General features: G+C 34.0%; 1 protein-coding gene across 3 annotated transcripts in view; it reads left to right on the top strand.

Moving 5' to 3' along the window:
- The window catches only part of LOC129223983 (formin-binding protein 1-like), a 98,682-nt gene that overhangs the window by 41,980 nt on the left and 41,438 nt on the right, over window positions 1-15,264 (top strand). The window lies entirely within an intron of this gene.

Genomic DNA, 15,264 nt, shown 5'->3' with positions numbered 1-15,264 from the left:
TATACTCGTGTATACATACATGTACTGTTGTATTCATTTAAATGTACATATATGCGTCTATACAGGTACATAATCGTGTTTACACGTAAACATATATGTATATACTCCTGTTTCCATATATATACGTGACTAGACACGTAAAAATACGCACTGGATGTATCAACGAATTAACTCGTGCATACTTGTATCTGTATGTATGTACACACTTATATATATGCGTATATATGTCATCTATACACGTATATACTCGAGATACAAATGCATACTCGCATATGACATGCGTATATACTGACGCATATATACACGTGACACGTATTTAGGCATATACTCTTGTAGACTCCTGTAGGTAACCACATATCCATGCTTATATACTCGTGTATACGCGTATATGCTTGAGTAGGCACGTGCATACATGTATCTACTCGTATATGAATGTTTACTCTTGTTTACATGACTCGTATATACTTGCGTATACCTGCATATACTCGTGCGCATACTTGTAACTATAAAAATAACCGAAATATACAAGTATTAAGGTTATTTATAACGGTTTTGCATTTATTTTGAACTATGACCACTTTACCCCACTCCAAGGGGTAAAGTGGTCAAAATATATAGGGAAATGAAAGTGTTATAAGATCACTTAAATCAGTGTTTTTTTTTTTCCCCTGAAATTCCATGTACCGTGTTCTTTAATAATAATGCAATGTAAAATAACAATGAAAAAAGTTGAAGTGTTTAAAGAATTTATCGTACTTATTTTATTATTCACCTGAAAACCTGCGATTTTATGACCACTTTACCCCACCAGACCCTACTGAATATTCGTCCGAACCGGGAAATGCAGTAAAGAGTATACCGAATATTCGGTGAATTCCTAGTAAAAACCATGCAATACTTTCTTCAAATTAAAATATATCGTTCTTCATCATGTGGCGAAATGTTCTTTAAAAATTTTGTGAGACAAAAATTTGCGAAAAACATACCGTTTTAGACACACTACATTTGAATGCAATGTTTGAAACTTTGCTGGAGAAATAAGTTATTTTGAATAATATCTTGAGAAGTGAGATTGCTTTCAAAACTGTCTTGATTTTGAATCAAAGGTATCTGAGTAATCTACTTAAAGTAAGATAACAGATAAAACCAGTTGCAGATTACAAGTTCAAGTGAAATTTTCTTGGTTTCAAATCAAATAGAGATACGTGATGCCAAGATATCTATCGTTTCTTTGCTTGCAATTTGAGGTACAGTTTAAAATTATTAGAGACACTTCTTTATCAACAACAAAAGGGAAAATTTGGACGTGATTTTTACTTGAAATATTGCTGTGATTTTGACATTCCTTGTATTCCTTTCGAACACTAGATTTATTCTCTTCGTAACTTTCTATGAAACATCAAGTTATGGAAAATATGCGAGTTAAAATAGTACTCGTAGTTAAAATAGATTTTCTGATCTGAAATTTCCAGCTACAAAATAAAGAAAAATACAATTCTTACTCATATGACTGAATCTGAGTTTTAGATGAATATGAAAATATGTCTTTGATTACAAGAAATAAAAGAAATAAAGGGTATTTTTTTGCAGAAACATGCAAACTTTTTATTACCAAGCATAAGATCAACAAAATTACCTCCATACAGAATTACGAAATCATAATTTCAAACAAATCTTCCTGCTATTTTTTTCATGATTTTGTTTGTGTATTTTATTGTTATAACCGTATTCTATGAAAACTGTATTACTTTCTAATAGTTAATACTTCAAATCAGCTCTGATTAGCAGCACTGTTTCTAGAATTTTGGTCAAATTTCTTACTTTTACCATTCAAAATTCTTGTTAGTAAGCTATTGTTTAACTAATGAACCAAAAATTTGCGCAAATGAAATACCATGTATAAAAAAGCCAATATTATCGACCGAATATCTGTTTGAACATGCCAGATATCAATTAGAAATTCGACCTCCAGAAATACATGTAAACAGTCGAGTGCCCATACTTGAGACAGTTTTGAAATGTTACATGAGCAAAAAGTATTGAATCCAATGTAAGTCATATCGACAAACAGCAAACCCCCCCCCCCCCCCTCTGATAAATAGGACTTCATTTATTTCTCAAAGCATGGGGAGAGGGGGGAGAGTGTCTCTTCCTGGCCTCCTAAAATGACAAACCTGTTACTTAGTGTCAATTTTTCTTTGGGCATTGATACTTTGTTGGGGGGTTTCAGTGAAATCGATGCTTTGTCGATTTTGGACATCTCTGTGTTTCGTCATTTCGATGTCGTGTTTCTATTCTCTCTCTCCCATTTTGTCTGAATCACAAGCCCAGACGCCGTCGTAATTCCATAATTCAATTTCTTACAACTCATAAATCGTAAGTACTCCACTTGGATTACAGCTGGCATGCGAGTCTTTTCATTAAGACAATCTCCTTTCCGGTTAAATTCTTTGACCTCAGCTTCCGTTTCCGGGATGCGTAACTATCGTCTGCGGCTCGTTGCGTAGCAACGCGGGAAAACCTTGAACGTCTTGTTAAAGCATCGAGTGTGAAAGGTGCGCGCCTGGCTGTTTCCTCTTTTACATGCCCCGTTTGTTCAGCTGGTATTTTGCTATTGTTTAATTATCTACACGCGTAGTGTCATACGTTGCGATAAGCATTTTCTGTTATCTCTCATTCTCTCTTTCCGTTTAATGTTGGGCAAGCTTTTTCCCGTACCTGTAGACAGTCCTTATTGATCAACAAGTGGAAAACAATTAGGGAGCTTGGTGGATTTTACATGGGTATTGTCAAGGCGACCAGATTTCGCCCCCCTTCAAAACGAGATGCTTTAGAATTTTAGGCAACAGTGCGCTTTACCCTAGAATTACAAAAGGGGTCATTTTGACCCCAAGTGAACTTTTTTTGCTAACGGCTCCTATAAATTTTCATAAAAAGCTTATTTACTTCCTTGACTTTTCCTAAACCATCTGCTGTGTTATAATGTAAGGTTTTCAAGAAATTTTTTTTTTTTTATCCCAAACTATAGGGTTATAAAGTTACACCCACTAGAGGGTTAAACAAAAGTCATTTTGACTCCTTTAAGAAGAAATGCAAATAGAATTTTTTATGCTAAAACAGCAGAAACTCAAAAACTCTTGGGACAAATCATCGCAGGAACTTTAGGCATTTATAATGTTTGTGTGTAAAATGGGAACATTAGCCTCTAGTTCCTGAAATGCAACTGCAACAGCGCTGGTTATTCTAAGAGCATTTTAAATCTTTTCTAAATATTTCATTATATGCCCTTAAAATCTTTGAATCCTTTAAAAGTAACTGTCATTGTTATAAATAGGTTTTTTAAACTAGTTTCTAAAAATATATATTGTGTAGGGAACTATGCAGATTTCTTTTCCGAGGATCAAAATGACCCCTACCGTTTTTGTAGGTACACAAAGACTATCGTATTTTTAGTAGAGTTTTAAAATTAAAAAAAAAAAAAAAAAAGGTTTGTGCGAATTATAATGAACAGATTAAAAAGAAGAATGGTACCTCAGATTTCAAAAGACACACACACACACATAATAATACAGTTAGTCAATCACTATCAGTAATTGAACCTAATTCGTGAGAACTTAAACACTTTGTGTTTTCTGTTTACATTTGACCAGGATTTTTTGCATTTTGAAAATATCCAACCACACTTGAATATCTATTCTACATTACTCGTATTTTTCCCGCAAAATTTTTATAGTCACCTAATAATTGCTACTTTGATATACTTTTAATTTGCCAAGAATGACTTTTTAAATAAGCCAATTTGGTTTGCCTAATATGATAACCAGTTTTGACACACTGATCTACTAATCTCGTGGTTATGCTTACTTTATTATGTGACTAACTCGATTGCCGCTCTATATTTTATCATCCAGAGCTCTGCTCAAGTTTCTTTTCTTTTTTCTTTCAATTTTGTTAGAGTAGGCAAGTTGCTATTTTTCAGAAGACGGGACATTCCTGTTTCCCGTGCTGGAACAACGGGACAGGCTGCCTAAAAACGGGATTGTTCGGATCAAAACGAGACGCATGGTCACCTTAGTAATGCCAGTCGCAAATAAAATTTTCCTTTTTGTAAATAAAAAGATTTTTACTGAAATGCTGGTGCAAAAAAAGTAAAATTGAAAAGCAACTCAATACAATCGAAATAAATGTTATTAGTAAAAATTCAATTGAATTTTTCAAAGTTTGTGTCTGCATAGCGTCAAATTTGGTTTTAAAAAAGAAAAAAATTCTGGCTCCACATTTGCTGCATTAAAGATGCTTTTCTATGTGCATTTTACTCTCCTTGAAAGATCGACTCACTAGGTTAAGGACCACCAGTATATAAATGTGTATACAATTTTTGCCATGATGCGTTGTTGATAATGCACGATCTGCAGCCTACGATGAGATGCATTAGTAGCTATTGGCTATATTAATTGTGTTTTGTTGACTTTACTTATTTTCCTTAATGCCAAGGAGTCTAACTACGTGTTGTGACTTTAAGAAATCCTTCTGTCTCCGAAAAATATTTGGCTTTTTTCAAATTATTAAAGTTGATATTTCAGCGTGAATTTAAAATACTGAAATGTATACTTCAACGGATAAACAACGTTTTGAAGGTCATTCGCAATCGAAATTGTTCTGGTGAAAAGCAACACTCGATCCTGCACTTATTACCAGCTCTTCGTTCCAATACAACTGTTTTTAAGTGTCAAATCGGAGGCACAAAAAGCTTTCTGTAAACCTCCTTAAGTATTAGCAATGCTTGAGTGCGTTCAACATTAAGAGAGTTTCTTTTATTTCTTTTCTTCTTCTATCGCCTTTTCTTTGTTCTGTAGTGCTTTTTCTCAGTCTATACCAGTTCAGTTGTTTTCGAACCGAAAGAATGCGACCGCCCATCGTCAACTATCGCTATGTGTGGAGGAAAGTATCATATAAAGCTTATTCTTTTTTTTTTTTTTTTCATCGATGGATCAGTATGTAAAACAAAACAGAATGGACTTTTTTTTTGCTATTCAAAATGCGTGTTTTAGCTCATTGCTCCAAAGTGACCGGTAAACTGGTTGTATGTTCTACTTACCTTTTGTTATGCTATCGTACAAAGAGAGTTATAACCACAGATCTTGGGAATTGTTAGCCATAAGAAAAGCGAGTACACCGTATTTTTTAGCACACCTACGGATATTTGTTTTTTCCCCCTTAGTGACACCGATATATGATAGGTATCCAGAAAGCCAAATTTTTGAGTGGTGCTGTACACACACATATACGAGGGTAAATCAAAAAGTCTTTGCGCCTATTTTTTATTCGCCAAAAACAGGTAGATACAGGTATTTGCAAATATACGTAGTGTACTATGTACCTTACATTACTTGTCCACATAGTCACCACATCATTTCATATATTTGTCCCATCGCAGCATAGAGATCCCCCTGCGGTAAATTCTTCCGGCTGCCTGTGGAACCACGGTCGGACCGTGTTCTTGGCTTCTTCGTCTCATGTGAATCTCTGTCCTGCCAGAAACTTCTTCAGTGGAGCGAAAACGTGAAAATCAGTAGGGCAAGGTCTATAGGTGCATTTCCCTGTGAATTGCTATGGGCTTTTGTCCCTTGCTCCATACAAAATGAATAACATTTCGCTGCTCATAAGCTGTGGACGTCTGAAAAACAACCGTCATCTTAAATGACTAATAGCAGCTCCGCACTTCCGAGCAAAAAGCAGATACGGCTGGTACGGTTCAAGAAACTGTCACTGCTAGAAATGTATATGTTTGCTTTGTATTCACAGCCGTATTTTGGTTTAAAAAAAAGAGGCGCAAAGACTTTTTGATTTGCCCTTGTATATTCATTCAAAGCAAACTTATCACCTTCTGAGTACTGTTCATTACACTTAATACATTTGTCCAATGTGAAGTTGGTACCATTCTTAGAGATGGCGTGGATGATGTGGCCAGGACGACGAGTGGCCGTGTCAGCATAGTCGGAAACTAAAAGATTCCTCTCGAAATCAGAGTGGAATGAAATAAGTTTTATTGGGAGAGGAGAAGCCCGGCCATCAAACTGACAGGGGGCTCTTCTTGACAAGAAGAAAGTCATATGTCGCAAGGCGTTAGTTGAGAGCAAGGTGCATGGGGTAATGGAATCATTGCTACCTTTTCCCTAAAACTGGTGCAATAAGAAAATGGCTATGAGGCCCAATTTTCGTATCGACTTTTCTCAATCTTAATTGAAGCGTATGGTTACAAAAATTGTCTCAAAAAATGGGAGGGGGAGATAGTGACATATCTGCAAACAGGTATGAGTTGCAATAACATTTCCTGTTTTGTTAAAATTATTAGGGGGACCATTTTGAAACTTTCTGACTGTTTCAGTGTACGATGCTCTTGTGTAGGTTATGTGGACTGTATCTCAATAGTATAGTTCATTCAAGTGAAAACAATACAATTTTTTTAAATGTGTAAAATCAAATTATACAAATCAAGTAAAGAAACCTGAAACATCGCCCTACTAACTAACTTAATAACAACCGACAAACGGGTTAAAAAACATAGTTTAGGTTTTATAACACAAGTTTTATAAGATAGAGGCACTTGTGCGCTCCTTCTTGACGCATACTGCCAATGCGCCCTCTGCTTTAATGTATGCAAGGGATTTAACACTCAGACTGTTGGCTTACCTGAGGATTGCAATGAAATAACTGGGGGAAAAATAGCATTTGCGGAAAAATTGAAATATGGGGGTAATGACTACTTTTGCAGCTAAAACTTCAATTCCTCTGTTAAAATTCTCTGAACTGAGCTTATTTAGCTCTTCCACAGTTCATCGTCGGAATTGAAGCTTAGCATTAGAATGTGAGGGTAAAATATTTAAAAATGAAATTTTTACAAATAAACGCCGGCTTTTTTTAACGGTTGAACCAAAAAAAACAAGCCGGCCGGCGTTTCTCGGCCTAGCTAAAATCCGATAGCCCTGTGGATCAGGGGCGGCGTTTCAGCATTTTGTTTGGGGGGTCGAGTTTCTTAAACATGAATTTCCTCAGTAGGTACAAAATAAATATTGGTTAACAGGAAGGGATAATAAAATGGTTTTAATGTTAAGAATAAGTAGGTTTGTTAATAACAATTAAAATTTTTGCGACCAAAGCTTTAAGTTTATCTTGTAACAAGTTATCTTACAAAATATCTCGGTATGAGTTTTTATCTTTTACTGAAGTTTTAGTCTGTTATTCTTGGGGTCAGGAAGAACAGAAAATTTTGTAATTTTGTATATTTAATCAATATCCAGTGTTTGACTTTTTCCAGTACAGCTAAAGATCAAGGTCTTGCTTGCCACATTGCTCTTCAAAGGTAATTTTAATCTTCTGAGACACACAAGTCATCTTTAAAATGACTAACCAGATTGAAACAGACAAAAAACAATGAAAGCAAGAAAAAGTTATGTTAAAAAACACACTTCCTTCAGATTTCTCTCTTTAAAATAACCAAGAAAGCTTATTAAATTGGTTTAGTATTTATTTTGCGTCATTAAAAAGCGTAGTCGTAATTCACGAAACAATTCCTCTTCCCTCATACTATAAATATTTCTTATAAGTGCAGTGACACGAGGAAGGGTTGGCTCTGAAGGTGAGGTGAACCGCCCCCCCCCCTCCCCCAGAGCCATTGGTTTTAACAGAAATGCAGATTCTAATGCAGTACTTTATGCATATGAAAGGGCTGTTTTGATCAAAAAATTCCCTTCAGAAGGTATTTTTCTACACCCCCCCCCCTCCAGAAAGTATTTTTGATCAAAAGAACTACTCCAGAAGGAATTTTTGACTGCACTAGTGTATAAGTGTAATATATTTTCTTTTTTGTTTTCTATAACCAACCTACATAATATTGAGCTTAAGACTAATTATAAATGTATCTTATCAAATCCTGCCTCAATTTCTTGAGAAACTGAATTGATATTTTTATTCAAAATATTAGTTTTATATTTTGACTACAACTTCATGTGAGTTTTGTCACCTTTTCTACATTGGCATACAGTAAAAACTGTTATAGAAAGTTCTGTCACAAAGTTCCACACTTGGTTCAAGTATGCATTAAGGCAAAAATTACTAAGTTTCAATTGTCAATCCAATAATTGTAATTGAGATTGAAATTTTTATGCTAGAGTGTAGCGTTCTTCAAAAAACGCTCCGCAGGAATTAAAGTAAACAAAAATTCAAACAAAGTCATACATATTAAAATATTTGATTTTCCATCACTGGGAAGATTGCTTTCCAGTAATTCTTCTAGGAAGCTTTTATAGGTTTAGCTCTTGAATACCATTTTTGTCACTCAGATATTGTCAAGTAAAGAGCCTCAAGATATATTAGTTAATATGAAAGTATCTTTTGATGTGGGAAATTTTTCAAAAATAGCATATCTTTAGAAAACGTTTCTATGAAAGCATATAATGTATCGAGTTGCTAAAATGTGTTTCTAGTACAGGGAATCAATGAGCACTTACTAGCTAAGCATTAAGTTATAATATGAGCATTAAATTCATGTAAGATGACATGGAGTTCACGTGTAAAAATTGCACGGTCTCAACACGGTACAGGCATCTCATACAAGATGCACCATCATAACACAGATTACACGATTTTAAAATATTTAACCCATTTGAAGAGATTACTTCTTTAGTTAAGGCAAACCATTATTCTCCATCAGTTTTTTCTGTTCTGAAAATGCAGGCAAATGATTTTCTAAGTTATCTAAATTAAGTTTACCCATTTTTTTATTATCCACAGTGAAAAATTTGGGGGTGCAACCGCCTCCTCTTGACCCCCCTATTTGCCGCCCCTGATGTGGATAGAAGAAAACTGTGACGCTTACTTATCAATCTCCTTTCAGTCCTAGAAAAAAAAAAAAAAACCAGGCTGCACATGGGTTCAAAAATTTAAAAATCCAACGAATGGTTCATTGTTCAACTGAGTATACACCACAGAATTGCACTGCAAAAAAGTCTCAAAGAAAACTTTTATAATCATAACCTCGATCGAAATGTGTCTACCTGTAGGGTAATTTGTAATTAAGGTAATGTCAAGGTTAATTGCAGAAGAACTAGATAAGTTGTTGGTTTCCTCTGCGTAATGAATGCGCGCAATTAAACAGACATTAAAATTCTCGTTTTACCTTGTCACCTCATCTTCATTTTATTTGCTGTTTTCGTCTCAGCTTCATTTTTATCTTACCTGTTGACATTATACAGAGATAAGAACTCAAAGGTCACTCCGTGAGCTGCTTTTTTCTATAACACTCAAAACAGGCCGGTTAAATAATGAAATATGAAAAATTGGTTTTTCTCACCTCCATATCTCACTTGGAGCAAGAGAAATGAATGTTGCGTTGGATCTTCTTCAGGCACCTAATTTAGATATTGTCTGAAAATGTCATCGGTGTACCTTAAAAACATAAATTAAAATACAGTTGACTGCTATGGCATCCCTGTTCTCTTGTAGTTAAAACTGGAACATGATAATTGTGTAAAACTTGTTTGAGTAGCATATTGTGCAGGTCGTTGATCTACTAAGACTTTAGCCGCTAAATATTTTGGATTTTTTAAAAACAATTTTGTACTCCTCATTGAGCTGTTTTTTGTGAAATTAAGAGACGAACCTGAAAAATTTTCTGATTAAATTCAAGTATTAAAGGCCATACGTGTGTTTAACAATCTTGTACATTACTTGCTCATGTTGTTTTAAAAAATAAGAGTTGCAAAATGGAGGTCTTAAAATATAATGAAGTACGGGGTTAGTGTTGGAAATAATCTTTTTTTTGGGGGGGGGGGAGGGGGGGGCAAATACTTTTTTTCTTTGTTTAAACCAGGTTTTTAAAAATTGTTATTTGATCGGGTTATTTGGTTTCAATACTATTTTATTTGTTAGAAGACTTTTGGAAAGTCTGGAAGAATTTAGCTATTAATCGCCTTACGCATATTCAACATTCACATTTGTACCTAATTTTAAGATGATCAATTCAATGACTAAGAATTAAATATTTCTGTTCAACCAACTAACTGCATAAGTAACTTTACAGGAGGCATAAAAACATGATAGGTTTCTAGCACGTTGTGGGGTTGACGGGTTTTAATATAACGAATTTTTTAGTCAATATTTAGAGTTACTCGTTTTTTTTTTTTTTACTGCTGCAGCTTGAAATAATAACAAAGTTTAAAATAAAAGCTTTTTTAACAATATATGTGGAGATAACTGGTTTACAGTCTAAGCCAGCGTTTCTTAATTTGTTTAATATTTGGAATCCTTTGGATTGTCGACTTTTTTTCGTTGAACCATTGATTTTTCTTCAATAGTATAATTTGCAGGCAACAATCTACGAAGGGTTTTTTTTTAACAAAAGCACTTTTCATCGTTTAAAAAAATATTCTTCAACTAAAAAAAAAAGTAGTCTAAACTAACAAATTTCTCTAGACATCTACGACTCGTTTTAAACGTATTTTAAAATTAAAAGTACCCATTTTTGCTATGACATCTTTAATATTAGGCTTTATGATGAAAGTTGAATTCTCAGATCAGGTTAAGCACTAAGGCTATTGAGACTTTTGTCGACAGATGAGTTGAGAACATAAATTTAGTATCAAATAGTAAAAGTGCTAACAAAGAAATTTCGTGACAGTGGAAAACATTCATATTTTTAAATTTTCACCATTATTTCACTGAATGGCATTCCAAAGCAATTAAGAATCAAGTGCCATTTTGATAGGAGTCGTATTCTAAAGCTGACATAATTGAAGGCATACATTCATACATTGACAATAAATGGCCTTTCAATCCACTCTTAATATTTTCTGAGCCTTCCACTCCGAGAATATTCATTAAACACTTCACTCAAACCTTATTTTTTAGTGACTGATCAGAACGTTTTGAGGGGGAAAAAAAAAGCAAGTTTCGTGGAACCCTTGAGTGCTTTCAATGGAACCCTGGGGTTCCGGGGAACACAATTTAAGAAACGCTGGTCTAAGCCATCGAATTAAATGAATGGTAGTTGGATTTGTTTTTCTTTTCTGTTATAAAAAGAGTCCCCTCTCTCTCCTCCGAAGGTTTTTTTTTCTTTTCTTTCGTTGGTGTAAATCAATTTATCAGAAAATCAACTGATCCTCTTTAATGTTGTGCGTTTAGACAGCAGAAAATCGTTCAGGTGTGTCTGAAAGAAATGTGAGAGTAACTTATATATCCTCTCTTCACCATCCTCGATACTGAATAGGTATAAATTATTCACTCATGCGTAGATTAAAAAAAAAATGTTTTGTCTTTGAGATTGAAGCTTTTTAGCAGATGTAAATGGAAGGGAGGGGGGGGGTGCTCACGATCTTGAAAGATAGAGCGGAGAGTTTTTTTTATTATTATTAGCCAACCAAACAATGGAATCGAGCTCCAATTCACTGGAAAGTAATACTTCTCAAATCTGAACAAAATAAATAAATGATAAAAAAAAAGTTAACCAACGCAGTTTTGAAGAGTTGTGAATTCTAGCTCGAAAGCATTTGCTCACACTTATAATTTACTTTGTGGAAACCGAAATATTTTTTGCAGTTTTCTAAAAAAAAAAATCTCCTATAATTTGATCAAATGCATTTTCAATCAAATGGAAAGTTATGCAAAATATTTTACTTCTGTGTTCACCTTTTTACCTTTGGTTTTTGTTATTCACTATATTCGGTTTTTATTATATTTTGACCGAGATTAGAATTTGAACCCGGGAAAAAAAATCAAAATACAACAAAATAAATCTTTTTTCGCTTCTTTTCTGATTTTTGAATCTTTGAATATTATTTTTAGAAATGGCAAATGTTGCGAACAAAATCGTTAAACGAACCAATACGTTATGGATTTATAGCTAGAGCATTCTCTTCTTGGCGGATAGAAAATTGTTAAAAACAGCATGCCAAGAGCGCCAATTTTAGTCGGAGAAAATCACCAATTAAGTTTAAGATAAGTCATATTTTTTCAATATCTTAAGTAAACAATAGTGTTTTTCCTAGTCACTATTGCACGTTTCTCCTTCCTTAGATGAGAGCTAGGTTTGTCTTAGCCCCCATCATATTTCTTCTTAGTACAAAGTTTGTTTGAAATTGCTTTATTTATAAAAATCAAAACCTAGTTGAGTTTTATGTATTGTTTTGTACATCATGGCTATGTAAAAAATTCTGTAAGTTAAGAAAATGTTTTTTTACTAACATTAGGAAAATCCCGAAGTTAATACAGAAGAGATTAAAATTTAAAGGGATTTTTTTTAAAGCTATAGTGCAATTTGAAATTATTTGATTTTGTAAAAAAAAAAACTTTTGACACAGATTTGTTGTTCCCCTAGTTTTGGGATACTGTGCTTGTGTCGCCTCTTGATCTTACTCTGTTAGCAATGCAATACTTGTAAAATAAATTAGGTTCTTCAGTTTGCCGAAAAATATAATGCGGGTTAATGTCAATGTTGAAATATACACTTAATTTTCTCTTTTTGATTAGTAATTAATACGGATTTGTAAAACATTTGCTAAATTTTCCCTTATTTGTGCATCTATATTTATCAATACTTATCTCACTAGTCTTAATGCTTCAACGTCAAAACTTTCATTTGCAAATTTCATGATCACAAAAAACAAAATTTGCACTTGAATTAAAACCTTTATTGTCGAGTTTTGCTCATTTGAGTTGAAACTACATTCGTTTGCTTTTAATTTAGTTCTGCGTTCTGCATCACAAGGCCGAAACTCAAGGTTGCTTTCCGTCAAATGATATCCCTAATACTTGACCGTTCATAAAGAAAAACCAATTTGAATTTCTGTTTGCGGATGCTTCGACACACGGACCGAGAGAAAAGAGAATCATTTTCTTTTTAGAAGGTATTTAGTTACAAATATGCTTCTGTCTTCTGGACATGTCTATCCGTCTTCGGGTTCGGCGACTATGTTTTACGATATCATCTCTTGTTGACTCATCTGCAGAAGAGACGTTAACATTTCTTTAATAGGTTGCTGACCTTTTATTTTTTGTTCAACATTAGTCATATCCTCCCCAAGTCGCTCGTACACACGTCGTCGACATCGTAAATTGAGCTTTTAATTCTTTTATACAGCTATTCAATGCCATTCGCACTTGCTGTGGTTGAGCATGGGAGAAATTTCGGTATGAAGATATATCTCGTGCTGGGAAGGTTGTGATCATTTTTTTGGAGATATTTTGTTGCTGTTAAATTCTCAAAAATAAAAGAAAAAAGAAAGAAAAGATAAGGAAAAGAAGGAAACAATGGGGGAAAGTAAAAGTGTTTTTTTGTCAGAACAGTGAAAGTGCAACGAAAGCAACTTGTCTTTGTTGCACAATGCTACATATGCGTGTGTTACGCCTTTATCTCTCGTGTATCAAACAAAAAGTCAATAGGAAGAAAATTACATAATGTAGACAAAATATTATGGTTGCAGTCGTTTTGAACCGACTTGATCACTCTGACACAAAGAGATCATTTGTCATATTCAAAACACAGCACATAGCAAAGAAAAAGCTTTTTAAATTTTGGAGTCAGAAGTTTTTGAAAATAGATATTTGGATCATTTGTAACACATTCAATCGACGATTCGTATTGATTTTACTTTTTTCTATGTTCAAAAGACCGAGAAGAAATTTGTATGTGGCGTACCAGGTGTACTCACACACAAGCAAATTATATTTTAAAAAATTGGTATTTCAAACTGATAAAATATTTGAGGTGTGGGGGATCTGGGTCAACGATATTGGAAAGAGACGAACCTAGGTGTAATGTTGAAAAACTACTGAATAGAGGGAATGGGTATACTAGTCGTTTTGCTTTGTATATCTTGCATTTAAAAAAAATACACCTGTTTTTGATCTTTAAAAAATAAATTTATACATAAAGATAAATTGTCATTTTGTTCTCTCCCCCCCCCCCCACCCTTTCCCCAGGATTGCCCTAAACTTAAAGTTTAGGAAGAAGGAAATTCTCAATTTACCGAATGATAAAATACGAGCATGCACGCATACTTATACTCCTATCCTATACATCCAGTACTTTAGTTGAGAGGGAAAGCTGTTGTCCAAAATCTGTAGGTTTTGTATTCGCAACTCCAATAAACTATAAGGGGCGCTGCAGCCACTGTCTAATGGCGGATGAAAAAGGTAAAACAAACGCATGCCGTAACTTATAACTTGCTTTGACGCTTAGTGAATGACAGCGATTTTTTATTGTGTTAAGCTTTCTTTTCTATTCTTCTGAAATTACGTTACATCATAAACTGTCTGAAGCCTGTAATTTACCCCAAAGAAAATACGTGGAATGGAATGTTTTACCTTTTTTTAGTATTGTTAATCACCGCACGGTAGCGTATTCGAGCTCTGGAGTTGCGAATTGTTATAAGAATAGTGCAAATTTGTTTTGGACGACTTTAAAAAAAAAAGAAGAAAGGGACAAAAGTTTGTTTTTTAAATGAATTTTTCTCCTCCCAAAAATCAGTCAACCATAGCATCTATCCTACGTATAAAAAGAAATGCGTTCCTCCAAATATTTTTTCCAATCTCTAATGACATATATAACATTAAGCGTTCTTGAACACGATTCCCAGAAAATTTCGAAAGTTTGCAGATACTTTTGATATTTTTTAAACAAATGTTTGTTTTCTCTCTCTCTCCTTTTTTTTTCTTTTTTACTACAAAAGGCAAATGTCGGTTGTCAATTTTGAGGTGTCCCCAATTAATAATCCTGAAATTCTAGTAAATATAATTGAAAAATCATGCTGAATGCTTAGTGGTAGTCTACTCGCTTTCAAGACTCAGGAAGAGCACAACATTATTTTTCCGACTTTTTAAAAAGAAATTTTGTGTGAGTTCGCAGACAGTTTTAAATTTTATCTATGTCTGCTTTTCGGGGCACCTGGGTCGTGGAGGTTTCCTCGTAATAGCGATATTTGCTATATGATATATCCGCCTTTGCCCACCCCTTTTAGTTAGTAGCTGAATTGAACATAATTTTCTCTACCGAATACTGATGTTTTTTCCTTGTTTGCCTTCTATGTACGGGAAAGCTAGCAATAAATTGAAAACCGGGAAGCACGTAAATATTCTTTCGTAATAAGCGTGAAGTAACTGAAAGGGAAATAAAGAACGTTTTCAGCGATTACATTTTTTTATTTTTTTTATCCGTTTATTTAATTGAAGCCGCTGATGAGTCCTCATCTTGTTAAGCTAATGTTATTT

The sequence above is a fragment of the Uloborus diversus genome, chromosome 6 (assembly GCF_026930045.1).
Source record: "Uloborus diversus isolate 005 chromosome 6, Udiv.v.3.1, whole genome shotgun sequence".
In the NCBI taxonomy this organism is placed as follows: Eukaryota; Metazoa; Arthropoda; class Arachnida; order Araneae; family Uloboridae; genus Uloborus; species Uloborus diversus.
The sequence above is the reverse complement of the archived record's forward strand: the minus strand, read 5'-3'. Positions and strand labels throughout refer to the sequence as shown.